This window comes from Herpailurus yagouaroundi, unplaced genomic scaffold (genome assembly GCF_014898765.1).
Source record: "Herpailurus yagouaroundi ecotype Mexico unplaced genomic scaffold, PumYag 195, whole genome shotgun sequence".
NCBI lineage: Eukaryota > Metazoa > Chordata > Mammalia > Carnivora > Felidae > Herpailurus > Herpailurus yagouaroundi.
The window spans coordinates 15,582,083-15,609,800 of NW_024412426.1; the positions used below are offsets into that span (position 1 = coordinate 15,582,083).

General features: G+C 45.1%; 2 long non-coding RNA genes across 4 annotated transcripts in view; one reads left to right on the forward strand and one right to left on the reverse strand.

Moving 5' to 3' along the window:
* Positions 1–403, reverse strand: part of LOC121011892 (uncharacterized) — a 13,645-nt gene extending 13,242 nt beyond the window's left edge. For all 3 annotated transcript variants that reach the window (XR_005781838.1, XR_005781840.1, XR_005781839.1), the window contains exon 1: positions 314–403. This is a non-coding gene — a long non-coding RNA (uncharacterized LOC121011892). The remainder of the gene's footprint in view (positions 1–313) is intronic.
* Positions 404–1,485: 1,082 nt separating this feature from the next.
* LOC121011894 (uncharacterized) lies at positions 1,486–25,772 on the forward strand. Its single transcript, XR_005781841.1, has 3 exons — positions 1,486–2,498; positions 18,797–18,953; positions 25,351–25,772. It is a non-coding gene; the product is annotated as an uncharacterized LOC121011894 (long non-coding RNA).
* Positions 25,773–27,718: the final 1,946 nt, after the last annotated feature.

Below are 27,718 nucleotides of genomic sequence, written 5' to 3' on the forward strand. Positions count from 1 at the left end.
ACTGAAGGAAAAGGATGAAAAAGCAGCTTAGGAAAGAGGGCTTGGGATCCAGCGAGTGTCCATGTGCCAATTACAGGCATTATGGGAGTTCAACCTCAGAGAAGGGAGGGTTTCTTGAGGCACCAGGGATGCCTCAAGGAGCAGGCAGGATTTGAACTGAACCTAAAGGACCAGAAGATTCTGCAGATAGGCGGAGGGGATCGGTGAGGCCATTTCATGTGCAAGACTAATATGGTGAAGATGGCATGTTTTCAGTCCTAGCCTCTTTTGCATCCTCTGGTCTCCTCCCTCCAACTGGGCCCATACATTTCACCTGGAGCTGGCAGGGGCCGTGGCCCCTTCTCCTCACCAACAAGCCTGGAGCATTTACTCAGGCCTGGGACTGGCCTTTTCTGGGGTTTGGAGGAAACACAAACAAGCCGTGCCACGCCTGGGAAGTCTAAACAGAGGAAGGCATATTTCACATTTCCAATTATGACACAATCTGGCCGGTGTAGAAGTGGGAGCCTGTTGACTTTAACGGCCCAGCTGCTCTCGTCTTCCTGACAGCAGTCGAAATATCCTCTAAGCAGAGGGGAGAACAGTGTGAAGTTCTGATGAGAGTCCTCCAGGATGGCCATACAAGAGCAGTGGTAATGTGGCCCTGGGGGCCTCTGTGCTCCTGTCCTGCACCATGCATTTCTAAATGTCAGTATTTGCTGAGAGGAATAAGCCCCATATTTCTTACAATTCCCTAAGAAATGTAATTTATTTGAGCTTTCCATTGCTTTCTTTTCCTGACCCCTTCTCTCCCTCCTACCTTCCTTAAGAGGAGGCAGCTGGAAAAAACCTTTCTTTTTTTTTTATTAAAATTTAAAAAAAATTTTTTTTTACATTTATTTATTTTTTGAGAGACAGAGAAAGACAGAACACAAGTGGGTGAGGGGCAGAGAGAAAAGGAGACACAGAATCCGAAACAGACTCCAGGCTCTGAGCTGACAGCACAGAGCCCGACGCGGGGCTCGAACTCACAAACCATGAGATCATGACCTGAGCCCAAGTCGGACGCTTAACTGACTGAGCCACCCAGGCACCCTTATTAAAAATTTTTTAATGTTTATTTATTTTTGAGAGAGACAGAGTGTGAATGGGGGAGGGGCAGAGGGAGAGGGAGACAGAATCCGAAGCAGGCTCCAGGCTCTGACCTGTCAGCACAGAGTCCAATGCAGGGTTTGAACCCACGACTGACCTAGGCAGAAGTTGGATACTTAACTGAGCCACCCAGGTGCCCCCCAAAAGCCTTCTTTCTTTCTGACCATCACAAGCTGTGCCTGCCTGCTTTCCCCAATCCTCAGGCCTTTCCCTCTCTTCCTTAGATCTCTGTGCAAGGCTTTTCTCTCCACCAAGAAGGGACAAACCCCTCTGCCAGGGGTTTTCAGATAGGGCCACTGAACCTGCCTTTGTCTCATGGGTTTCTACCTTCTAATTACCTTTGAATGCCTCACCTTCTCCTTCCTATTCACCTTTTGAACCCCATTACTTGTTTCCTGCCTTATAAAAGAGGCCATACCACAACATTAATTGCAAAGCAATGGAAAATGTAAGTGTAGTGGAAAATAGGATTAATCTCTCTTCTAAAACAAGTGTATGGTTAAAATGGTTTATTCATTTGCAGCTCAATCCCTTGTTCCACCAACAGAAGAGCTGGTACAGCTGCTTGGGCTTCCTGGTGAGGGTTGGTATTAGCCACCAAACCCTCTTACCAGTGTTCGTATTTGAGGTTTCACTGTAAAGCAGTTAAGTGTGATTTTTTTTTTAACATAAATATACCAGTATCTTGTGAGATGAAAACTACCCTCTTCAAAGTTGTGAGCTTATAAGTACTCCACATGTGCCACTTGTGTGTTTAGAATTGGTGATGCAGTTCTCTATCAAAGTTTCATCTGGTTCTGTTCATAAACCACTGAAATAGGTCAGAAAGTTCGGTAATTTTAGCATCTAAGTTATATTGGCAAGATAGCTTCTTCCACGTGAAAGTGGCTTAAAAAGTCGTTGTCAGGTCACGTGTCCTGATTTTTGGCTTCAGAAAGTACCACTCACCACCATACCCTCAGGCCCACGGTGCTGCTGTTCTGTAAGAACACTCATCAGACTTCAGGATCAGTTTACACAGTAATCCCCCCCCCCCCGCCTTATCTGACGATTCGCCTTCCGCAGTTTCAACAATCCGCAGTTAACAGCCGTCTGTGGGTGCCTGGGCAGTTCAGTTGATATAAGCGTCGGACTCTTGATTGCGGCTCAGGTCATGATCTCACAGTTCATGAGATCCAGCCCTGTGTTGACACTTGTAGAGCCTGCTTGGGATTCTCTCTCTCCCTCTCTCTCCCTCTCTCCCAGCAGAGGATCCACCTCCTGACGAATCATCGAAAGGTCAGTAGTAGCCTAACTTTACATCACAATGCTGCGTCATTCACCTCACTTCCCTCGGCATTTTCTCGGCTTGTGTCGTCACAAGGAGGGTGAGTACAGTAGAATAAGATATTTTGAGAGAAAGAGAGCCCACACTCCTGTAACTTTTATTGCATATATTGTGGCAATCGTTCTATTTTCTTTTTATTGTTGTGAATCTCTTACTGTGCCTAATTTAGGGAAAACAGTATGGATAGGGTTCAGGACTCTCCATGGTTTGAGGCATCCACTGGGGGTCTTGGAATGTACCCGCCGCAGATAAGGGGGACTATTGTGTTCGTACAAGAAAACCGCATTCCTCTTTCCACTGTCATCTTCATATTGGCCCCAAAGTTTTCTGCCTGCTTTATTCCAGTGATGTTTGAAGGTCTCCTGTCTGGAGATGAAACTTTACTGTAGCCAAAGGTATTCAAAGAATAGCTGCAGACTCTGAATAGGATTCCCGGAGAGCATTCTCAAAGTCTTCTGAACAGTTGTAGCATCAAAAAGAGAGACTTTTCCCCAGGGGTCCGCCTTGAAGGAGATGGTTGTTGGGTTGGGGGGCAGAGGAGGCATTCTTGCTTTGACTACATGCACCTGAGTAGAGGGCTATCCTCTAGAACAACACTGCTGACCATTCACCACCCTCTCCCTACCCCTGCGCATTCCTCCTGGGGGCAAAGGATAACTGAATCTGACCTTCAGTTGGGGAGAAGGACCGGATGTGGGTGGCTCAGCCTCTTCTGGGCTCTACTCTCGATTTGCCAGTCTGCAGATCTCTTAGCCTGAGGGAAGACACCTGCCCTGGAGAAGTCTGTGGGTGGGTCTGATTAACTTGGAGGTAAAGTATTAGAAAGCCCTCTTGGTTGTAGATTCGAAACCTCATGGTCAATAATGTTGGCAATATTTTGAATTTGATCTGTATGACTCCTGTATCTCTCTCATTCGGCTTTAATCTCCAGATGATAAAGAAAGAGGTGTTATTTATTAGCCTTTTAAAACACCATCAACTATGTTCATTTGGATGTATAAATTTCTGTTGCCTGTATTAGGAGACCAACTTCCTGTGTTGTAGATACGTCTGATATAGTAAAAAGTAAGGAGCCACAAGAGGGAGAGTCTTCCTTGGCCCTATCCCTTTATTTTAAAAATTCCTCCAGGGGCATCTGGGTGGCTCAGTTGGCTGAGCATCCTACTTTGGCTCAGGTCATGATGTCGCAGTCTGTGAGCTTGAGCCCCGCGTCAGGCTCTGTGCTGACAGCTCAGAGCCTGGAGCCTGCTTAGGATTCTGTGTCTCCCTCTCTTTCTGCCCCTCCCCTGCTCATGCTCTGTCTCTCGCTCTCTCTCTCTCTCTGTCAAAAGTAAACAAACATTAAAAAATTTTTAAAAATTCCTCCAAAAATATGGAAAAAGGGAAAAATGTCCATTTCCTGCTTGTGGAAGTTTCCTGTGAGCAGCTTTACTTGGCCGTTATAAAAGAAGATGATTTTCTCACGTTGGGTTATTTTTAGAATTGATGGAAATGCACGACTTTTGCTGTGATACTTATTTCCTCCTCGAATTAAGCTCCAACAGGGCAGGACTGTGTTGTTTAATTGATCACACCTTCTTTTGCTGCTGGTTGTGTTGCTGTCTCTCTTTGCCACCTCACTGAGGCTCAGGTGTGCTTGCAGAACCTTAAGTGAAGGTATTCTGGAGAGAGGTCAAAGGATCTTTCCCCCTGAGGACTCGTGTTGCAGCTACACTCTAGGAAGACTTTCTTTTCTTCCATGGTGTCCTTGGGCCCTTTCAACCCCAAGAGCAGGGAGGACTTAGTTCATCTGTCCATGGGGGCTGGGAGAACAGGACCTTCACCCAGGATGGATGTAGACTCCCCCCCCCCCCCGGCTGTGTGTGTGTGTGTGTGTGTGTGTGTGTGTGTAGGGCAACTGTGTACATCGAGCTCTGCTAGGAGCTGCAGGTTCTGACCTGGGCACTCTGAAGTTGGGTCTCAGACTGGTGGAGAAAGTTCCACTAGCTTCTCCCACAGAGTCCCTCAAGGCTTCCCCCCATATTTGTCTTGGTGCTCCTTTGCTCAGGAAATAGAAGTAAGTTGGAGATGGAAGTGTGGGGGAACCATTGTGTGGTCAGCCCGCCCTCTTTCCAAAAATCTTCTGATTCCAGCCTAATCATGTATCTGGCCCTTAGTCTGTCTCCAAGAAGCAAATACTGTCGTAGTTTATAGCAATCACCTTAGAATCCCCAGGCACTTGACAGCATGTTTGACCCCAGTGGGGGGGAAAAAAAAACATATCAAACCCTCTAGCAAGGGCGGATTCGATTGATATGCAATATAATCTGACCCCTTCCTAGCCTGGGCCTGGTATTTGTCCTAGTGTCCCTCTTTTCTTGGTGGTCTTGGGAATCTCTTCTTATCTAGTCCAGTCTAATTTCCCTTTGGGCTTTCTCTACTCAGCTCTGTACTTCTGATTTCTTTGCCTCTGGTCCCTCTCATGTCTGGACTTGGGTTTGAAGCTCCTTTTCAGGGCGGGGTGGGGGGCTTTGTTGTGTTTGCCCCACTAGATCTAGTCTCCTGTAGTAAGTGCCTTTTTATAGACCCTAATCCCTGTCCTGGACCCTTGACTGGGGACCTGGGTGGAGCCAGCTCTGCCCTCTCTGGGTGGTAGAAGTCAGGTGCCTGATAGTGAACGTGACAGAACTGGGGGCTGACGTGGGGGAGTTTTGCCTTGAATTATAAGCAGTCCCTTCTTATTGGTAGGTGGGGAATTGAGTGGCCACATTCTGTGACATTTTCAGAGTGAACATTTTCAGAGTGAGTTTGGTAATAATGGTTTTGGATACCCCAGGTTGTCTCCAGTATTTTTATAGCTTTCATGAAATTCTCAAAATAAAGTTGCTTTTACTTTTATTTTATTGAAAACAGAACAGTAAGGTGTAAAGCTGGATGAGCAAGAAAAGGATTATCAAACAAATCAGAGAAAACTTCTGTTAAGATTCCTTTCTGTCCTACTGTCCTTGTGTCTATGGCATGTGAAAATTAGGCCAAAAGAAGCTTAAGTAGGGAAAAAAGATTTTAATAGTAGAGAAGCCTTGCCTCTTGATGTTTTATTTTTTCCCTCTTCAAATACCAAAACCAGACCCATAAGTCTGGGTGTTTAAGTTTTGTTTCTAGGACACAGAAGGGAATCTAGAATTTTTAGAGCCATAAGAAAGTTAGAAGTGATTTGACTCAAAACGCCCGTTCTGTACATGAAGTAACTAATAACCAAATTGGTGAGATGAGGCAGCCGAGTCTACACAGATGGTTTGTGGCAAGTGTGGAAGTGGGTGCCAATACGCTGACTTCCCAGCTAGTTCCTTGTCCACTCGTGTCCCTTCATGACCAGAGGAGGGAAAGGAGGAGAAAGGGGTCTCAATGTCCCTGTTCTCAAGTAGACACCAAGGATGCTGAGTCAAAACTGAGAGATGGGAGAATGCAGAGGATGAAAGAAAGGCTTGGTACTTTAAATGTCAAGCTTAGGTCAGCTGGTTGAGAAAAATGCAGAATTCATATGTAAGCGCTCGCTAGATTTCTCTAAATTTTGCAATATGAGGTGTGTAAGTCATGTGTTTAAAACAGTATCCAAAAACCTCACAGAAGCAGTTATGAAATATTTTGTTTTACTGGCAATGGGACAAAAAATAATTGGGCATTAAATCAAGGAAATGGGGAAAAGGGAGCTGCAAATCAAGGAAAATGGTGGAAAATTAGGTCTTAGTGGAAAGAAATGTGTACATATGAACTGCCTGATGCTTCAGGGAAAGAAATATGGTACTGTAAATCTCCTCTTTAACCCTTTAAACTCAAGGGCTGAGTTGTTCCTGCCTGCCTGCCAGTGTCTGGGGAGCCAGCCACTCTTGGGGGGGAGAATTGGCTTCTCCCTGTCCCCTATTGTCAGAAATGGGGTGTAATGATTTAGACACAGCTCCTGTTTGAAACAGGAGTTGGAGATCCATGCTGTGATCATATTCCTAGGACTATCACAACATCCTCCTTCCTCTTGCCTCCAACTGGTGGAGGGGGGCTTCCTTCTGATGGCAGCCTGGGCCCAGGGAGGAGACACTGCAAAGCCTTTCACTGGAGGACACTAGGGCCCTGCCGATATGCCACCTGGCTTCATTAAATCCCGCTGAAAGCATGCCTTATTATCTGTCTACTATATACATAATTTCTATAAATTATATATTAAAAAATAAATAATAAACACCTTTTTAATTGCATATCCCCTTTTTCTCGTCAATTAAAGTGAACTTGCAAAGCTGCTTAACACAAAAAAACTACACAGACATCAACTCTTGTTAGATGCAGTACAAGCTGTTACGCTGATTTTCCCATAGCTGCGAGGATTAATCACAGATAATCATCACAAAAGGATCACACCCATATAAATAATATAAAAATAGCAAAATGCCCAAAGTGGAACTACTGAGAAAGAAGAAAATCACTTAAAAATGGATAGCTCTGAGTTACCACTTAGGGGCGAAGAAGAGGACAAGGACAGGGGTCAATGCTTGCTTTTGAAAGAGCCCGGATCTTGTCCGTTTGATTAGGGACTTTGGACCAGAAAAGTGGCTGAGTGACTGGCCCTGGGATGCAAGAAGGCTTTTAATCCCTTGGCCTTGATGATATTAATTTGTCAGAGAGCAGCCTTTAACTCCTATTGCCTACATGTGAAATAAGTCATGAAACTTCGTAGAGACAGGGAATGTGCACAGCTGGGAGAAATGATTCAAAGCTTCAGCAGAGTTCAGGTTAGACATGAGGGAGAACTTGTTTAGGGAAGGCCAAATGGTGACTTGATGGCAGAGGAAAGAATGGAGTTCCTGTGCCCAGAAATGTCTAAAATGAAAGTCAGTTCTCTCACATGACTTAGGCTGGGTCCGGGCTGGTAGATGGACAAGATGGCACCTGGGAATCCCCATCAGCTTGAGTTCTGTTATGTCTTAATTTGGGGAGGTCATTGAAAGGGTGTGACCTCTGGCTGACCCATGAGATGGACCCCAACACTCAGAGGCCCCTCACCCCCTCCCTGTCCTTTGAATGTGGGTTCCATTTGCCTTTCCGACTCCCAAGGACAGAGTCCTGAGATGGTGATGTGATGTTAGGACCATCTGAATGGGGTGTGTGGCCGAACCCAGTTAAGGCCTCCATATGAACTGTGAAGATACGCAGGCAGTTGTGGAGATCTACTCATCTTGAGGTCCCCAGAGGCAAGCTTCTTATGTAAGTTCTCTTTGTGTATTAAACCTACCATCTGCCAACCTACAGTGGCCGCCTCTTTCCTCCTTGCTGCAGGCCCTCTGAGTACAGGGGCTGGTTTCAGATTACACGCTCTGAGTACAGGGGCTCATTTCAAGAGTACACCTGCCTGGGATGCTCCCAAGTTTCCAAACTAATACTTGTGTCTTTCCAGGGCATGTGGCAGCACTTAGACTAAGTCCACATACAAGTTCATTAAAGAAACAGCTGTGGCATACTGCCCTTGACTGGTACTCTGTGGCAGGTAGAAACCCACATGGCTGTCTGTGATGTGATGGTCCCAGTGAAAGGAGGGTTAGCATGATCGCCTGCAGGAAGGGAGAAGAGGTAGGAGCGGGATAGAACCCTTCTCCATGCTCACCGTGGGGCTTCAACACAAGGGACTAGTGTGCGCAATCTCCAGTGCTGGGAACCAGCAGGAGGCCTGACAGGTTGGGGCCATATCCCAGCCTGCAGAAATTCCTATAAAATTCCAGAGAAGGGCTTCATTCACCCTCATCTTTGCTTGAGACCCCCTCCTGCTGCAGATGCCCACCTGTTTTAGCAGGGAGCACATTACATGCTTTACTTTAGGGATATCTGGCTTAATCATATGGAGACTCTTAATCTGTATCACATACAAGATTATTCTCATTCCTTTTTCAGTGGGACACACGAGGAACAAGGATATATGGCACAGGGGTTGATAAGAGGTATTCCTCTTTCTTTTCTTTTTTTTATTAAAAATTTTTTCTAATGTTTATTTTTGAGAGAGAGTGAGAGAGAGCACAAGCAGGGGAGGGAGAGAGAGAAAGGGAGACACAGAATCTGAAGCATGCTCCAGGCTCTGACCTGTCCAGCACATGGGGCTGGAACCCACAAACTGAGATTGTGACCTGAGCTGAAGTCGGCCACTTAATGGACCGAGCCACCCAAGCGACCTTGACTTCAAGGTTTCACAAAGCGATGGGAGTTTGAAGTCATTTTTTTTTTTTTTAAGTTTATTTATTTATGTTGACAGAGAGGTGGGGGGAAGAGCAGAGAGAGAGGGAGAGAGAGAGAAAGAGTAGAGGGAGGGGCAGAGAGAGAGAGAGAGAGAGAGAGAATCCCAAGTAGGCTCAGAGCTGTCAGTGCAGAGCTGGGTGTAGGCTCAATCTCATGAACCATGAGATCATTACCTGAGCCGAAACCAAGAGTAGGACACTTAACCAACTGAGCCACCCGGGCACCCCTGAAGTCATTTTTGAAGCTAGAAAGGCAGAAGAGGGCCTGGGAGCAAGGGAGCATCATATGTGGAGAGTGAAGATATTGACATAATTATGCCATCTTAGAACCAGGCGCCGTGAGACAGGACCGGCAGGCTAAAACTCACGGCTGCTGGTTTGAATATTGCTGCACTGGTGTTTGAGGCTATCGCGTGCCTTCTCTGTGGAGCAAAATGAGAAGAAGCTCAGGTGAGATCTCCACAGGTAAGATCCAGTGAGGTCTGAAGTGCTGCCCTTCCGATCACTGGCACGAACTCGGCTTGTACTCAGGCTGGACTGGCTCAGCGTTGAACTTTACAAGGCTGGCAAAGCCACATCTTCCATCAACACTTACAAGTTAAATTTTAAAAAGAAGAAACTTTGCCCCTGCATCTTGTTTTCTGACAACCTGTATGGCTGGTCTTCCAGCATCTGGATATAGAGCTTTACCGGTGGCCTGTGTTGGGATTCGCTGATGCGCTGAGCCCTAGGCTGTCTCTCAGAGACCCCCGTGATCACCTGGTGCTCCCAAAAGCCGAGACTGGGGGTCTCTTCTCAAGGTGTCCTGCATGTTGCTTTCTGTTTTAACCTTCAGGTAGTTTTTCCCTTCCTCCTTCTAATTTCTTGATTTGCTTTGCTTTGGAATCATGTGGTTGTCAGTCCTGAAGACGGCGAGACAAGGCATCTGCGGGCTAATGAACAGCTGCGGGAAGATAATTAATGCTCTCCCACCTTCTTTGCAGCCTTTACCACCTCACCACGACAAAGCCTGCAACATCTGTGCTTCCCAGCAGCCGAGCTGTAAAACACCCTTCCCTGCTCCTCACAAAACAACCATCAGATGGGCGGGCGCCCACGTTAAGGGCAAAACTTACAAAATGCTACAAAAGATGAGCTGTGTTACTCCCAAGTCACAGATGTGGAGTCTTTCTGTGAGAGGACTGTAGAGAACTTGGTTTGGGATGGGCCTGGTTCTGGTGTGGTGTGGATGGGGAGGTAAGTGGGAGGGTGGGGGGAACAGCTTCCAGTACCTTCTTTCAGGGAAGGTTGCTGAACCTGCAAACTTTTGAGCCGGTCAGGAACTGCTTTGACAGTCACTAGAGGAGAAGGCAGGGTCATCTCAGACTTCTTAGTGTCTTATCCAGGGGCAATATTGAAAACAACGAATGGAATAGCACAGACACCATCCAGAGCAGACTTTAGTGGTGAGCACTTGGCCACTGTGATGTGTTCCAGCTGCATATCAGCCCTGTGCTCACATTCCACGATCCTGCTTCCTTTAAGTGTAATAACATTTACTGAGTACCTTATTTTTAAAAAATGTTTGTTTATATTATTTTTTTAAAAATTTTTTTAACGTTTATTTATTTTTGATACAGAGAGAGACAGAGCATGAACAGGGGAGGGGCAGAGAGAGAGGGAGACACAGAATCCGAAACAGGCTCCAGGCTCTGAGCTGTCAGCACAGAGCCCGACGCGGGGCTCGAACCCACAGACCGTGAGATCATGACCTGAGCCGAAGTCGGACGCTTAACCGACCAAGCCACCCAGGCACCCCAGAAATGTTTAGTTATATTTAGAGAGAGAGAGAGAGAGAGAGAGAGAGAGAGCGGGGGAGAGAGAGGGAAGGAGAGAATCCCAAGCAGGCTCTGTGCTGTCAGCACAGAACCCCATGTGAGGCTTGATCCCACAGACTGTGAGATTGCAATCTGAGCTGAAATGAAGAGTCAGATGCTTAACTGACTGAGCCACCCAGCCACCCCCTGAGTACCTTTTTTGTGCCAGAAATGGTTTTAGGTGCGTTTGATAATTTTGCACATGAAAGGTATGACCAGAATTGCTTTAACAATAATGTTATTAATTTTGTTTCCTGGTTTATGAGTGCTAATTTGCATGTGTAAGACTTTAGCCCCAGTTGCATTTTCAGGATTGCAGCCTGTTTGAAGTCTTAACCATCACCACCCTCCATCTAGGTATTTCTGGGCATTTGCAGGAGGCACCTCATCATTGATCGTTAATGGGCCTTTCATATTCTCCTAGTTCTGGCTCCTGATGGTGTCCTTAACCCACAAGACACTGTAAGAGGGTACCCGTGGCTGGTACCCCCCATGGGAAATTGCTTTCCTGACTGGGGTGCTGTCTTCTGATACTCTTACCTGCAAACTCTCCTGACATTACTATGCTAGTAAAGTACCTCAGTGTTGCACTTTGTCCTCTATGCCCTAGTGTGGCATGACTGTGCCTGAAGTATTACAAGTATTCCTATGAAAGCAGTGCCTTCGCTTCTGCTTGTGGGCCTGGCCACTATTAAGCAAAGCCCAACTGGAAATCTTACACCTAGGATCTTACTTCCTTATGTTCCTTATCTCTCCATAGCTGGAGCCCCAACTCTCTCTCCTTGTAGGCCATGTTCTCCCCATGCAAGCAAGTATCTGACATGAGGGCTGTGGGTGTCTCTGGCCCCACGCAGGCCCTTTGTGGCCTGTGTGGTTACAATCACCTAGCATCAAGTAATTCAACTAATGTCAAGTCTCAAATTGCCTTGCCCAGGGGATATTTACTGGTGTGGCTCAGTAAATGATGTGGCATTATGCAAATGTGGTCCAAATAAGTTTGAATAGGAGCAGGGAGACTGTTTCTACCAAACAGACTGTAAAACCACTGTCAGCTCAGAGGAATATGGAGGCTTCCCAGACAACCTACTGGTCAGAGCCATGGCAATGGAGCACAGCATGGGAATTTGGTGCTGTAGGGTTGTAGAGGCACAGCCAGAATTTTGCAGAGAAGAGGAGAGCAGCACCTTTCTAGAAATTAACTGAAGTCAATTCTTAAAATATCATTTGTTGGCCAGGCGGCTAAGACAAAATTCACACTACAGTTCAACCTTGACGAAGCCATAAAGGCGGAACCATGTGGGGCCAGGAGAAGAGAGCCCAGGCCCGGGATAGTTGCTGCTCACTGTTCATCGCTGTTCTTCAGAGAGGAGGCATCAGAGGAGGATATCAGAAGTCTGCCTCTCTTTATGAATTCTCAATAAGTCCTTTTGTAAAAATATCCTTAATAAATTTCCATGTTAAAAAACTCTTTTGGGGCATCTGGGTAGCTCAGTTAAGTGTCTGACTCTTGATTTCACCTCTGGTCATGATCTCACGATTCCTGAGATCGAGCCCTATGTCAGGCTCTGAGCTGATAGCACAGAGCCTGCTTGGGATTCTTTCTCCCTTTCTCTCTGCCCCTCCCCTAACTCGTTCTCTCTCTTTCTCTCTTGCTCTCAAAATAAATAAACACTAAAAAACAAACAAACAAAAAACCCACAGAACTCTTTTGAGTGTTGTTAAAATTCAGATATCTGACCAGAGAAGACACTATGCAACTCAATCTCTAGAAGCTCTTATCAAAGGAGAAGGCAACAACTGAAATATGCATAACAACAATGTCCTTGTTTACTGTGCTCTTCCTGCTCACCTCCCATTACTGACTTTCTGCCTCCAACATCTTCCTTTCTCTTTAGCTGATTGTGGTATTTAATGGGATAGTTTCAGCCATTTGGGGAGTTAGTTTTTTTGGCTCTCTAGGAGGTATACATGTTATTAAACTTTTGCTTTTTTTCTCCTGTTGATCTGGCTTGTGTTGATTTAATTATTGGACCATCCAAAGAACTTAGAAGGGTAGAGAATTTTTTTCTCCCCAATAGTGTCAAGTAGTATTACTCTCCATTATCTTCATTATTTAACTTTCTTCCTTCTTTTTTTCCCCTTGATCTATGGGTTCCATTCAGCTTGAGTCTGGCAAATGAACTCTTCATGATAATTGGCTCCAGAGAAAATGGAATGAAAGGCAAGCCCTGGCCCTCAAGCTGCTCATTGTCTAGTGGGGGAAGTGGACAGATAAACAGTATAGGATGTGATTATACAGAAATACACTAGATGCAGTAAGAACATGGAAGAGATGCCAAAACCAGATTTGGCAGGGGAGTGTTAGGGGTTAGATTAAGGAAGACTTCAGAATGGAGGTGACTCCAGGGGTGGGCTCAGTAAGTATGAGTTAGATGAAAGGGATTCTCTGAATGAACAACATATACAAAAGAATGAAGCCTTAGAGAGCACAGTGATCAAAGAATTGTCATTAATTTACTACAGTTCAAAATTTTGATGTGAGTGTATCAGGGTTGAGTTATGAAACTTGGAGAGAGCCTTGTAAGTGAAGGATTTCATGTTAAGGAGACCATGGTTTGTTCAAAAAAACAACAGGATACCGCTGATCGATTTTAAGCAGGGGTTGACATGGTTAGAGTTGCTTTTTAGAATGCTCACTGCTCACATAGGCTCCAAGTTTAGCAGTAGCTGATGTGGGAAACAAAGGCAGAAGGAAACAGCAGACAGAATTAAATGTCCTTATAACCTGCAGCCCATTGGCAAATACTTGAAGCAGGCAGAATACTTGAGGCAGGCTGAATAAAATGTTTCTCCAGGAACTCCCTACTGTCTTAATGTTAATGCTTTGCTAGAGGGAAAAACAACCTTAGCTTGACAATAGCTAGGCCTCCAGTATCTTATGAGTCTTCTTTAGCATATGAAAATCTCTTTGGAAACTTCCCCTTGACTATACCTCCCCCAACTCCCAAGTAAATAAGGAGTCCGGAGGTGGATTTTCCTGCCCATGGGTCTTGTCCCTGTGTTTTCATAAAGTCCTCTTTTTGACACCAAAGACGTCTCAAGAATTCTTTCTTGGTCATTGTTTCCGGACCCTCACCACTACAAAAAACCTCATCAGTAGCTGCATCATTCAGTATTAGAGCTCAGACAGAACTCTGTTGGAGACTAAAATGAGTAGTTGCATTTCCTAGTTCCTCCATAGTTTTTCAAAACCCACAGAAGAGTAACACTGTACCATTTGTTGGAACCATGAAGCCCACAGGATGGACACGTGAGAGGCCTTGATTGACCATTCTCAGTTTAAATGTTTAGACGAGCTCCAGCATGGAGAACTTTTAATGTGCCCATTTCTGACAAAGTTAAGTATTGAAGAATAATGTCAAAGAGCCTCAACTCCTTGTCCTTAGAGAGCTGTCTTGGTCTTGGCAGAGGACAATATGTGGACATGGACTGGAGTTATCATTACAAGTGAAAAGATCAGGAAGCTGCTGGTTGGCTTAAGGAAGCTTCACTGGTTGGTCAGATAATACTGTTCTCAGCCATATGGACTTTAAGAGTTTTTATTATCCAGCACACCGTTATTTGGACAGAAATAATACTTTTTTTTTCCCCCTGCACTGTTATTGCTGAAAATGTGATGTATTCCTTCATTGCTCTACCTGCCTGGAAGATGTATTTCTAAAGTCAGGCAGAAGAAAAGTGGATGCCTGCTATTCACAATGCAATTACCATGACAAGTATTTCTAATTGCCACTTCCCTTCCTCCAAGCCATCTTTTCTCCAGACAGTGCGGATTGCTGGTAATCTTGGGTTATTATCACCCTGAGCTGCTAACCTGAGTCTTGACAGTCCTCCTGGAGACCCCTGTCAGAAATAATTACAGCTGAAGAGAGGTGATTCTTCCTTCGTTATTAGCAGTTGCTGGTGTTGGTGTCTAACATTGATTAGCAGTTTGAAGCAACGCATTCTTTGGGCTCCGACACACATTTTGTTTCTTCTTCTGTGCCTTAGAGGACAGCATACATTGTTTTTCATTTCCTACCCTCCCTTTGCCCTTTGTGTCCGTCTGTGTGTCTTGAGAAGGTTCCTTTCATGCTCTAGTGATTTATTTACTTCTAATGTTATTCCCTCTTTCTTGTTTTTCAAACAATTTGCTGGTTGTATTGGTGAAGTAGAGAGAATTTGCCTCTTGGGATTGGATGCTGTGTGTGGTTGAGAGAGTTTTCCAAGAGCTGAGACGGCCATTTAGCACCCAGTAACCTAGGTCTTCAGCAACACAAGTAGGAGAAGACAGGGAGAGATGAGGCTGATTTGAACAGGAAGTAGAGGCAGGCAGGGGTGCTGCTTGCACAGATGCCTGATTCCAAGAAACCCACTTCTTTTCTTTTATACAACCTCTTACCCTGCTCATTAGCTGTTGGAGACTGGGATTGCCATGGGGAGTGGGGGGGGGGGGGTAGAAGTTTATAACTGTAGCTCTGGGAGAGGTTTGCTCAGCAGTTGTTTTTGTCTGCTCTGGATGGTGAGTGAAGGCATGTACCCTGCTCAACAGCTCATCATTAAATGTCACCCTGTTCTATGGGGCGCCTGGGTGGCGCAGTCGGTTAAGCGTCCGACTTCAGCCAGGTCACGATCTCGCGGTCCGTGAGTTCGAGCCCCGCGTCAGGCTCTGGGCTGATGGCTCAGAGCCTGGAGCCTGCTTCAGATTCTGTGTCTCCCTCTCTCTCTGCCCCTCCCCCGTTCATGCTCTGTCTCTCTCTGTCCCAAAAATAAATAAACGTTGAAAAAAAAAGTTAAAAAAAAAATAAATGTCACCCTGTTCTGATGGGGCTCTTACATATGGTTGTAGAAAGTCAAAAGAACTTCAGGAAGGCAGTATGAACATAGGGAAATTCCTTCTCGAAATTCCAGTTCTTCCTTCTTTCCTTCTTGAATGGGCTGGGCAGGAAAATGTCATTAAATAGGAAGTGGTCTTTCCTGGTCTGTTCATTCTTCTCAAGATTCACCAAAAGCCAGAATCATAGTGCTCAAGTGTATTTTAGGTGTTTTGTGCTATAATGTGGTTGCTGTGATTTATTGAGATTCTTCCATATTTTAGTCCTTGGATAGACACAACTTCCTTGACTGTGGCTCTAACTCTTTGAAAAGGCAACTGCCCTAGAGGTCCCCTGGTAATTGGATTTGTTATACCATGGGGTTGGATGGCCACTGGAAGCCCAAGTGGCTGTCTCAGTGTGAGTTTATTTGCTCATTTATACATCCATTCAACAAACCTTTATGAAAATAGTGCATCATACTGGGTGATAGTCTAGGCATTACTGGTATTTATTGATAATCTAGTATGTTTCAGGAGCCTGCACACATGTTGACGGAGTGGCTGTGTTGCACAGAGGTTACTAACATGAGCTTTGAACTCAAACAGATCTGTTTGAAGTCCCAGTTCCATCAGTTGGTACGTGTGTGATGTTAGACATGTCCACTATCTTTTCCAAGCCTCAACACACTTATCTATGAAATGGTGGTCATGTTAATTCCTATTTGTAGAGGTTGCTGATAGAAATAAATGATTTGATGCATATTAAGTGTTTGTAATGCCTGGAGCATCATAAATTTATGTTATCTGGTTTCATTTAATCTTAAGAGCCTGAAGAGTAGGTATGATTACGCTGCCATTCTGCATAGAGAACCCAGTATTACAGAGTTAGGGGAATTTGTATCCTAGACTTTTAGAACATTAAATCACTATGTCCATACTTACTGCTTTATAGTGGAAACAGCTGAGGGCAAGAGAAGCCATGGACTTGGGTCCTCTGACTCCCAGGCGAGGTCTCCTTTGTTACTCAATGTTTCCCCTCACTTGCTTTACAATCTCCATAGCCATTTACAAGGAAACTCTCTGAACTGTCTGCAGATGTCTGTCTGACCACTACTGTTAGCATCGGCCCACCCTTATTTGAAGGTTGACTGCACAGTTTATATTTTCCAGACCATTTTCATCTCCTCTCTCTGTGCTCTTTGGGCCTTTCCATCCTCATTAACACCTCTACCAGAAAGGAAATGTAAAAGGAAATAAAACTTAAGCCACTCAGTTTTGCTCCTTATTAGCAGCTCTTTTTAAAAGATTTGGCGGATGGGGAGGCTGACTTTTAGCTACAGTGGGGTTTTTTGATTATAGCAATGGATTTAAATTAGCTGGGCTACCTTTCTTGCTGTTACCATGGATAGATGAGAGTCGATTGTCTGAGCCCCAGTGGGCCTGTGGCCACAGAGACCCCCGTCAGCCCAGCCAGCAGCTCTGGCCCTTCAGGCTTGCTGCCTTCCCTGCTGCGCCTCCTTTACAGACCCTCCACTAGGGGCTCCTCATTCCATATTAGACACTGTGCCCTTGGCCATGTTAGTTAGGACCGGCACATTGTGAGAGGAGCCCCCGGATTTGTGCAAGGTGGTGGCCCTGAGCTGACCTGAATTGGCAAAACACAAAGCTGGAAATCAGAACATGTCAGACATTTCCTTTCATTCCTGTTGTGTTTTAAAACCTAGCTCCTTTTCGAGTTACACTTCACTCTTCCTTGGAGAGTGCCCTATTTCCTTTGCCAGCAGGTCCTTAGGGCCTCCCTGCTGCTTGTTACCTGGATTTCATTTGGCCAAGGGCTGGGAGGGGGGCCTGGCAGCCAAGCTTCTGTTAACCTTGCCAAGCAGACCTCCTTCTGTCAGGTTTTTATCCTGGGAGTGTCAGGAGGATACAGTCCCCAAATGATTGTGCTCTTTTGGCCTACTCCACTTCTTCATTCTTCTGCCCGGTTTAGCATGGACCTTCGACACCTCCTCTTGTCTTTTATTACCTAAAGGCTTTCTGTGTGATTTCCTGCAGCCAAGTATGGGCTGGATTTTAATGGTGGATGTGATATTGAGCAGCCACTTGGGAACTAGGGATGGCCACTAAATGGCCTCAATTTCCCTATTTGTAAAAGCATAGGGCTCTTCTAAAAGACACCTATGGTCCCTTGGCACTAACTTTCTACGACTCTGTAAATACTTGTTTTAGGAAGTTTCTCTTCAGATTTGTGGAACCAAAACAATATATAGGCAGGAAATCAGGCAACTGGTATGTAGGCTAATATTTTCATTAATCGTGTGATTTCAAATTCTATATCTCATTTTTTCCCTCATAGAGTCTTCTGTTAAAAGTCTTAGCAGTGTTGTAAGAAGAAATGGGATGCCATCGGTGGAAACACTTTTGAGTGTTTCATGAAATAATAAGAACATTATTATTATAAATCTAAGCTATAATTACAAGTATTTTAAGATTTCTCTGATGTAACAAAAGAGTAGTTTCTTTGTTTTTAGAGTCTCTAGGAAATGCTCCACCAGAATTTAGGGATACTTTTTTCATGGTGTATATTTAGAGTTATAAATAATTGTTTTTGTAATTAAAAGGTCTTATGAAATGTTTGGTAATTTTTGGCAAAATTAAAAACGGTTTCTTATTTATAGGTAAGGAGATCTAACTCAGGAAATGTTATGTCCTAGAGGAGAAAATACCAGCCTGGATCCTGGGTTCAAGTCCCAGCTCTGTCATAATTAGACTAGAAGCCCCTTAAGGGCAGGGCTCTCTTTCCCCAGCACCCAGGATGGCACCTAGACCGAATCCCTGCTGCCTGAGGTACTCATAAATATAATAAATACCTAATAATAATAATTAAAAGAAAGAATAATACATAAAATAATAAAAATAAATAACTGGGTGACCTTGGGCACCTTGGTTAAATTTCCCAGGTCTAATTTCATTAACTCAGAAAATTCAGGGGTAGCAAGAGCACACTGTATACACTGTGTATTAGTTATCTTGCCAATGAATTTTATATATATATAAAACTATATATTATATATTAATACATATATAACTATATAACATGTATAGTATATATATAGTGTGTGTGTGTGTGTATATATATATATATATATATAAAAACTTAAATATATATATAAAACTTCCATGGATTTCCTCTTTTTGTCCTCTTTATTTCTGCATCACTATCCTCCATCACCACCAGGTAGAGTTCATCCTGCTGAAAAGGCCTGGGCCTTCCTTTCTTTGTAAATCCTCTGCAAACAACCACTTGTGACTGGGGTCCAAGATGCTATAGGTACAACAGTCCTGCTTATCTGCTGTTTCTCTTTTGTGGTTTCAGTTACTCACCTTCAACTGAGGTATGGAAGCAGATGATCCTCCCTCGGTGAATTGTCAGAAGGTCCATAGCAGCCTACCTAGGTCACAAGGTCTGGGTCATTCACCTGACTTTATCTCATCCTGCAGGCATTTTATCATCTCACATCATCACCAGAAGGGTGAGTGCAGTACAGAGATTTTGAGAGAGAGACAAAGAGAAACCACATTCACATGACTTTTATTATAGCGTATTGTTCTAATTGTTCTTATTTAGTGTTATTGTTGTCAATCTCTTACCATACCTAACTTAGAAATTAAACTTTATTATAGGTGTGTACATATAAGGAAAAACATAGTATATATAGGGTTTAATACCATCTGTGTTTGGAGCATCCAGTGGGTATCCTGGAATGTGTTCCCCATGGATAAGTTGAGGGGGGACTACTGTATACAGAATATTTAAGAAGCGTCTGTGAACACAGCTGGCCTTAGTGGGGATATATAACCTGGCAGGTTCTGATTTGCATGTCCATTTCCCCCCAACCCTCCCTTTCTCTTCAAAGAAATTTGAGTTCTTTTATTTTATTCTGGCCCTGGCTCCCACAGGGATTTGGAACTGAATAGCATATTTAATAATTTCAGAAAGAGAGAATTTGGGAGCTGGGGGATGAGAGAGGCAAGTTGGTCATCAGAAATGGAGCTTTTGGGATTGAGCCTTGGGGAGAAAAAGAACACTGCTGTCTGTGTTTGGGGAGGAAGAAAAGAGTGGGGAGGAGGGAAGGGAAGGAGGGAGATAGGGAGTGAAGGCTGGGGATGTGAATGGGGGTGGGAGCATCAGGGGCTCAGAGCTGGCTGGATCTAGCTACTCCTCCATGGAGTTCCTGGGAGAGAGGCCTGGAGCCTATACCCTGTGAATTGGGGAAGGGGGTTGAAGACCCTCTGGTGAGCAGTGAGGGTCCTGCAGGGTGATGAGGGGGACCATGAGTGTTATAAGTGGAACCCATGGCTTTTCCTATCAGGAGCATTTAATTTACTCCGTGACTCAAGAACCATAAATGTACTGGAAAAAGAAGTTAACAAACAGGTCCCTCTCTTCAATTCTGTGAGACAGCCATGCTGTATAAGCTTAATAGATATATTTTAAACTCTGCTGGGTTTCTGATTATAAAAGTCATGCTTGTTCATTGTAGAAAATACAAAAAGCATCTAGAAGAAAATAAAAATCACCTAGAACTCTCCTTCTGAGAGATGACCACTGTCAGGATTATGACACCTGTGTCATTTTGTAGCTTGCTTTTTTTACTTAACAGTAAGTTCTGAACTTTTTTATAGGTCTTCAATATTTGCTTTCAAGATAATTTTTTAAAAGTTTATTTATCTTTGAGAGAGAGAGAGCCAGAGAGCCAGAGAGAGAGAATCCCAACCAGGCTCCATGCTGTCAGCATGGAGTCCAATGTGGGGCTCGATCCCACAAACCCTGAGATCATGACCTGAGCCGAAATCAAGAGTCGGATGCTTACCTAACTGAGCCACCCAGGTGCTCCTGCTTTCAACATAATTTTTAATATATACCCTTCGCTCTTAGCTGGTTGGTTCTTCATGGCTGTCGATGCCACTGACAAGCTTGGGGGCAGATAGGAGTTCAACAGCTCTGCTCTTCTCCGTGTGGAAACTACCTCCCTAGGTTTTGTCCCATCTCAGAGCTTGAAGAGCTCTGTTCCTTGTCAAGGCAAGTCATTGTTCTTGATTGTATTCCCGCCAAGAAACATGCCTGCACTGGCCTCCACCCCACACTGTTTCCTGTCCATGGGCGTGCCCCTTAGTTCATGCCCCTTAATTCCACCCACTTAGTAGATGTCAGAAGAGAGCTCTCACTTATTTTCTCCCCTCTGGTGTCTCTCCTCCAACCTGTATTACATGTTATTGGCATATTAGTCATATTAAGTAACAGCCACGAACTCTCCTCTCCTCAAAAACATTTAGTGTCTCCCTACTGCTTACCGTCTCAAGCCCAGACACCCTAGGCTAGCATGCAGGGACCTCTCATGTATGGCCTCATTTCTCACACAAGGGAGGAAATTTTGGTGCTTCTCTGTCTTTTCACCAAATCCAATTAGTCACAATCTCCTGTTGAATGTACCTGGTAGGTATGATTGGTCCTTCTGTCCACCTTCTTTGCTCCGGCCTTAGCTCACACCCTCCTAATTACTGAATTATAAGAGACTGTCCCTGGCTTTCCTGCCTCCAGTCCTTCCCCCTCTACATTGCTCTTCACACTGCACACAGAATGCTCTTCTGAAGTGAAATACGACCATTGTACATTCCCTTAAAATGTGTAATGGCTTCCCATAGAATTTGGAAAAAGCCCTAATTTCTTAGCATAACCTAAAGGCTCTTCCTGATGGGGACCCTGCCTCATGTCCCTTTACTACTTCCTTGATGTTGGGCTTAAATCGCAGGAAGTGTCTCCAGTCCCTGTGTAACCCTGAGGCATTCTCCAGTCCCCTTCATACTGCCCCACCCCTCTTTTGTCTTCCCTGCCCTCCTTCTGAGATTCTGCCCCTGCCCCTGGGTTAAATGGCTATCTTAAGTACTTCTGAGGCAACTTGTTCTCCCTTTATTCTAGCTTCAGTCACATTGCTCTGAAGTTGTCCCTTGTCTGTGAAGTAAGGAAACTTAGGATCTTTGAGGACAAAGATGGTGTTGGATTTGTCTTAGTATTTTCCTAACACTCGGTACAGGGGATACAGCATTGTGTATTCAATCAGTTTTGGTTTATGGATGAATGGGTGAGTCCTAATATTTTGCAGGAATGTATCAAGCATTCAGACACAGAGAATTGGCAGTGGGTACTTATGGTTCCTCATTGGCAATACAGGCAAAAGGACAATTGAATCTAACATGCAAGTCCCATGATTGCACTAAGTCTTCATCCTTATGTCTGTGCTTGAGGCTGTTGATACATGTTCTCTTTCTGGGCTCTTTATGTTCGGGGTTTCTTTAGATGTTTGTGTATGCTTTGTGGCTGGGGCATGGTGCAGTTCGCTGTGATCTCAGAGGGGAGAACCCATGCCTAGGAGCCTGAGTGGGGTCATCACTAGCCCAGGACCACTTTGATCTTTGCCCGTGATTTGAGTGCTGTGTTCCTGGGATGTGACAAGCCTCGGGTCCTCCTACTCTATCACCATCTTCTCTCCAAAATCCACCCATGATTTAATAGTAATGATGACAGTGATGATGAAAAACATAAAAAAAGTTTTATTTGTATCAAGTCCAGGCTGAGGATGTGAGTGATACCTTTATTCTATACTGGTCACAGGGTACTTCCCTCATCCATAATAAGCTTAGTGTGTCCCTGGTCCAAATCACTAAACATTATCACAGTTGGCTTCTAAGAATCCCCCATGCTTTCATTCTTGGCTCATGCCAGGGAAACACTCCGATCAGGTTTCCCTTCCTTTTAACACTCTCTAGTAGTTTCCAGCTGCATTTGGATCTGAAGTCTCTGTAATGACCTATGAGTTCTTGCCATGATCTGGATCCTGTTCTCCATTCCAGACACATCCCACATCCTTTCTTCCTTAATCACCCCATTCCAGCCAGGCCAGAACTTCTTTCAGCTTCTTCCTTCAGTTTCTGATCTCTTTCCCACTTGAGTATCTCCTTTATGCTGTTCTCTCTGCCTAGGATTCCCTCCCTCTGCTTTTTGCACAACTGATTGCTTCTCTCATTTCAAGTCTCAGCATGGGGTACCCTGACCACTTTCACTAGTGGGTCCTCCACTATCTTCTATCACTGGACGCTTTGCATTGTCTTCATAGCGTTTCTTACCAGCTGTAATAATTATGAATTTATCTTTTGGTTCATTGCTACTCTTCAAATTTTAGGTCTAGCACTTACTGGCTGAATGACCTTGGGCAAATTATATAACCAACTTTCACCCACATCACCTCATCTGAAGATGGAGATAGTTTTCTTGAGAGCTATTACTTTATGCCAGGTACTGTACTCATTATTTAACATGGATTGAGTTAGGCCTCCCAGCAGAGGGGCACAGAGAGAGTGCCCAAATTGCCCAAGGTCACCCGGCTAGTTGATGGCATAGACGAAATTTGAACCCATTCAGTCTGGCTTCAGAGCCCATGCTCTTCCCTGCTCTGCCAGGCTACGTGCAAATGTTCATTGAATACATAAATGAGAAGCTTCCTCCTCAGCTTTCCCGATTTTTCTCTGAAAGTGTTCTGTATGATAGGAGGTTTGCCAGCTCTCCAGATCCATGTAGAATGCCTAGATGCCCCCCACCTTGCCCCACTTACCCTACTTAGAAGGAAATGTGGCTTCTTTGGCCCCCTGAAGGCTGGATTCTGAGCCGCAGCCCCCAGGGTGGCCCTGATGAGGTGGAGGCAGGGGCCCTCCCGCCTTTGTGCAGCAGGCGCTGGTTTCAGACAAATACGCTGTGTGTGCTCCTGGCAGCATCTGCTGCCTACAAACATCCAGCTACAAGGAATTCACTCTGAGTTGATTCTTCTTTTCTTTTCCTTGACAAAAGGCGAGAACTATGCAGGGAGGGAAACCTTTACTCTGAAAAGAATTGTTAAGTGCCTAACCGGCTTTACTGTTCCACTGATCAATTCAGAGGACCCGGGAGCCTGGCAACTGGGGCAGAGGGCTTGGCTCAAGAGGGCCCAGGATTTGAAGCCCCACTTTCCCCAGCAGTCCTACCATATAAGCCCCTGACCTGGGGAGTGAGAGGTGCTGTGGAGACACGGGCTTTCCCTTCAGCTGCCGATGACAGATGTCATCACACACAGGTCCATATTTCCATTTCCAGTGCCTGCTTCTCCTTTAAAAAAATTTTTTTTTATACTGACGACCTATAGGGGTTCCTTTGAGCATCTCTCCTAGTTGATGAACCCCACCTTTGGGGGTTTGACTACAAGTACTGCCCTCCTGCTCGATCCTTCATTTTACCAGATATATCTCTGTGTACCAGGCTTGTAGCAGGGATCTTGTGAGTGAACACACGACCCTCAGTGACTCTTGAATGACCCTGAGCAGGTCTCTCCTGCAGGGGAAAAGCATTGGGAGGAGACGATGTGGTGTGAGCAAAGGCATAAGATCAGGAAATTGTGTCCGTGATTAGGAAATCATGAGCTCATGCATTTGACTGCAGATAGGATAGTGGTGAGGGAGTGTGTGGGTTATTCTCCAGATGCCCCTTATATCTATTTTTTGCCTTTCCCCTCCCTGCTCTGTGCTCCAGGAGGGAGACTCCCGTGGTTCCATCACACGGCCTTCCTTACCCTCAGCTTTCCTGTCGGAATTCAACAATGGGAGACATGGCCAGCTGGCAGAGGAAGGGGGAAGCAGAGGTGGGGTTATTTACTCCCTTTCTCCTCACCTCCCCCTCCTCCCATCCCCAAGCTGCTGGTGTTCTGGCAGAGCTACTGTCCACCAGTCCTTGAGCCACACTGCGGTCACAGGCTCTCCCTTGACCCGCGGCTGTCCCAAGGGACCGGGGCACACTGTTCCTAGCCTTCAGCCCGTCAGGCCTAGCCACAGTATGGCCTCCCAGTGGTTGCTGGTTCCTGTGGGGTTCGCCTCCGCTTGCTGTTCCTTAAACCCTACTTACAGCCCTATCTGGAAACGTGGAAATCATTCAGTGTTTCTGAACACAAGAAGGACTTGAGCAGAGGTATAAAGAATAAAGAGCATTGCGGGAGGTGGTGTGCACGTGGAGAATGAACAGAAGTGGGCAGCTGACCGGATATGTGGAAATGGGGAAGGAGCCTTTGAAGCCGGGTCCACATCCCCAGGACCAGGCTGACTGAGAGCATGATGGTGCCACAAGCAGACCTGGGGGAGGGAGGGGAATTGCTGTCACCTTTGGTTTGAGAGAAGTTGAAAATACCTCCAACCTTCCTCCAAAAATTGTGGTCCTCATGGTCATCCCCTCCAAAGGGCTGGGTAGTATGAAGTATTTCATCGGCCTCCTCCAGGCCGGTCGTAGCTCAGGCAACACCACACACCGGATGCTGCCCTTCTGTGGAGGGGGGCTACTTAGTAGTCACCCAGTGCAGTTGGGGTACTTCAGAGGGCTAATCCACCATGAGCACCTGGGGGTAGCTGGACAACAAGGAGACCTCAAGTCTTTCTTGTAGCAGAGGATTTTATTTAGCAATGAGTTGAAACAGCAAAACACATCACACGAGAACACTGTGAAGGAATACAGGCTACTTAGAAGGCTGAGAGGAAAAGGAGGTTCATTCTGTGTGACAGCAGAGGGCAGCTCTGAGAGTCACGAATGGAGGCGTCTGAGAGGTAGGCTACCACTTATAACGGAGACAGCCTTCTAAAGATTGATTCAGTCTGCCTATTGGTGGGATGAGCTCCTTACAGAGTGATGAATGCCTGGTCCCAAATGGGATTAAGTTGAAACTAAATGCTTGCTGGTCACTGACTGTAAAAAGACTTTCTGTATTGTGCTATAAATTGGGCTGAAGAAAGTCACATCATATTCTATTTCCCTCAGTTCCAGCCCAATGATTCTGTGATTTTCCTGTTGCCTAACTACAGGTGCAGAGGTGGGTCGATGTCCACAAGACTAAAACCAGCAGCTGTCCAGGTTCTTGGCCTTTCGTTACAGGTATGTTCTAGAGGGAATCAACAGCACAGAGAACAAACAGAAAATGCTTTGTGGGTCAGAGGCTGAATAATCTTACTTGTTTCTATTTCTCTGCTATGGTCATCTTTGTCTCCTTTAAATAATAGGCCATTTCCTATCAATTCAGATTAATAGCATGAGTTTGATTGGTCAACCATGTGGGGACTGTGTGGAAGAGAGAACAAATATGCTTTGATTCCCTAGTGGTTCTACCAGCTGGGGAGTTTCAAAGATTTCCTTTTAAATCTCAATTGAAGATAGGATAAAGGAAATGTGCTATGATGAAAGCATGTCTGGAACATAGAAAGGTGGCAAATGAAGAATTTCCTGCTAAATGGGGGCAGAGAAGAATCTCTGTTTGGGGCTGAAGGGTGTTAAAAAGATACATGCTTATCTAGAAGCACAGTATCTTGAAGGAATTCACATTTTTCTGCTTCAGTCTTCCATTTGATAAGCCCTACATAATATTCATAAATTGACTTTAAGTTTATAGACTGTTTATGTGCATTATCTCGTTTTATCTTGTGAGGCAGATGTGCCAAATAATACTTCCCAGTTTACCAGATGAGCAACTTGAGACTTGGAGATGCCAGGTTTCCCGTCCAACACCATACAGATCATTAGTGGATGAGCTAGGCTTTGAACTTTAATCTTGTAGTCTTCCTATCACATCATGATGAGAGATTAGATTGTAAACTGATCGTAAACACTTATTGTGTATTTATCTTATGCCAGACAGTGGGCTAAGCACTTTACGTGGGTTACGACAATTCCCATTTTCCAGATGTGGAAGCTGAGAATGCTCCTTCCACCTTCTGGCTCTACCAAAGCAGAGACTGTGGTTGAGTCTCAGTGTTGTTACATGCTTACCTTATATTTAACACCAGGATGAAAAAAGAAATGTCAGTAGCCTTCAGCTCAGGTGAGAATGTGCGTGTCTGTGTGAGGGCTGCTACGTGTGGGCCAGGAGCCCTCCCAGAGCTCCACACTTGTGTCTGTAACTGCCTCCTGGCCATCTCCACTGGTTTATACTCCCAGAAACGGAAATGGTCATCTCTCTGAAATGTTCAGCTAACCTCCCTATCTCCTCTCCAACACTGTCCCTCCTTTTGCATTCTCTGTCTTGGCCAGTGCCATGACTCAAGCTCAACACGTAGAGCAGGTGTTGGTGGTGAAGACCTCTAGATTTGACTTCACCAAAATTGCTCCTGGCCATTCCAGCCTTTCCATTCCCACTGCTGTGCCTTAGGTTGGACCAACATTACCTGACTTTGGCAGTACCTTTCTAGTGGAGTCTCTCTAACTCTTCTTCCATTCCTACAGATTATCTCAAGTTATATTTTCCAGAGACATAGGTTTTATCCAGTTGATCTCTTTCTCCAAATTCTGCATTAACTTCCGGTTTTAGTTATTCATTCCTCAGATGCTAATTGAGCAACTGCTAAGCGTCAAGCACTCTTCCAGGCTCTGGGAATACCAGAGTGAACAAAGCACAGAGCCCTGTCCCTGTGCCACTTCAAAAGTACACGCTCTTCAGCCTAACAATCAGTGTCACCTATAGTTTGGCTCAACTCATTTTTCTGGCCGTTATCGTCTCTGCACAGCTGCAGGTAATATCCACATTCCTTGTCATCCAGTCATGCTGAGTATTCCTGGTGCCTAGAAATTTGTGCCTAGTTGGGTGATTACCTTCACCTGGAGCTCCACTCACCTGTCCAGATTTCCTATGACGGCACTCACCCACATCTCTTCCCTGAATTCTTTCCAGATCTAGTCAGAATTAATGTCACTGATACCTTGGGCACAATGTTTCTGTATGTTATGGTTATTATCACAGCCTGCATGATTTCTATATGTGTCTGTTTCCTCCTTAGACTGAGTTCTTTGAGCAGAGGAATGTCTTACCTGTATTTGTATTCTCAGCCCTTTGCTCAGTCCCTGGCACGTAGTAGGTGCGTAATAAATTTTAGCCACTTTGAAATATTATAGTCTTGATAGCACCCCTAGTCCCCCATCACCTACCTCCCCTTTTCAAAGATCCTTAACAGACTTATTTCCACCGATAAATACATCTTGCGCCCGCTGGTGCACGAGTTCAGAAAGGCACTTTTTAGCCTCTAGGTGGCAGTGTTACTGTGCTCAAAGGGAAGGAGTGGAGCAGCAGGCCAGGAAATTGTATCAACCCCTTAGGGTACCTGCCTTCCCGGCTCCTCTTCCTCTGTCTTTCCCTCCTCCCTTTCACCCTCCCTCTCTCCTTTCTTCTTCCCCCCTCCCCGCTCC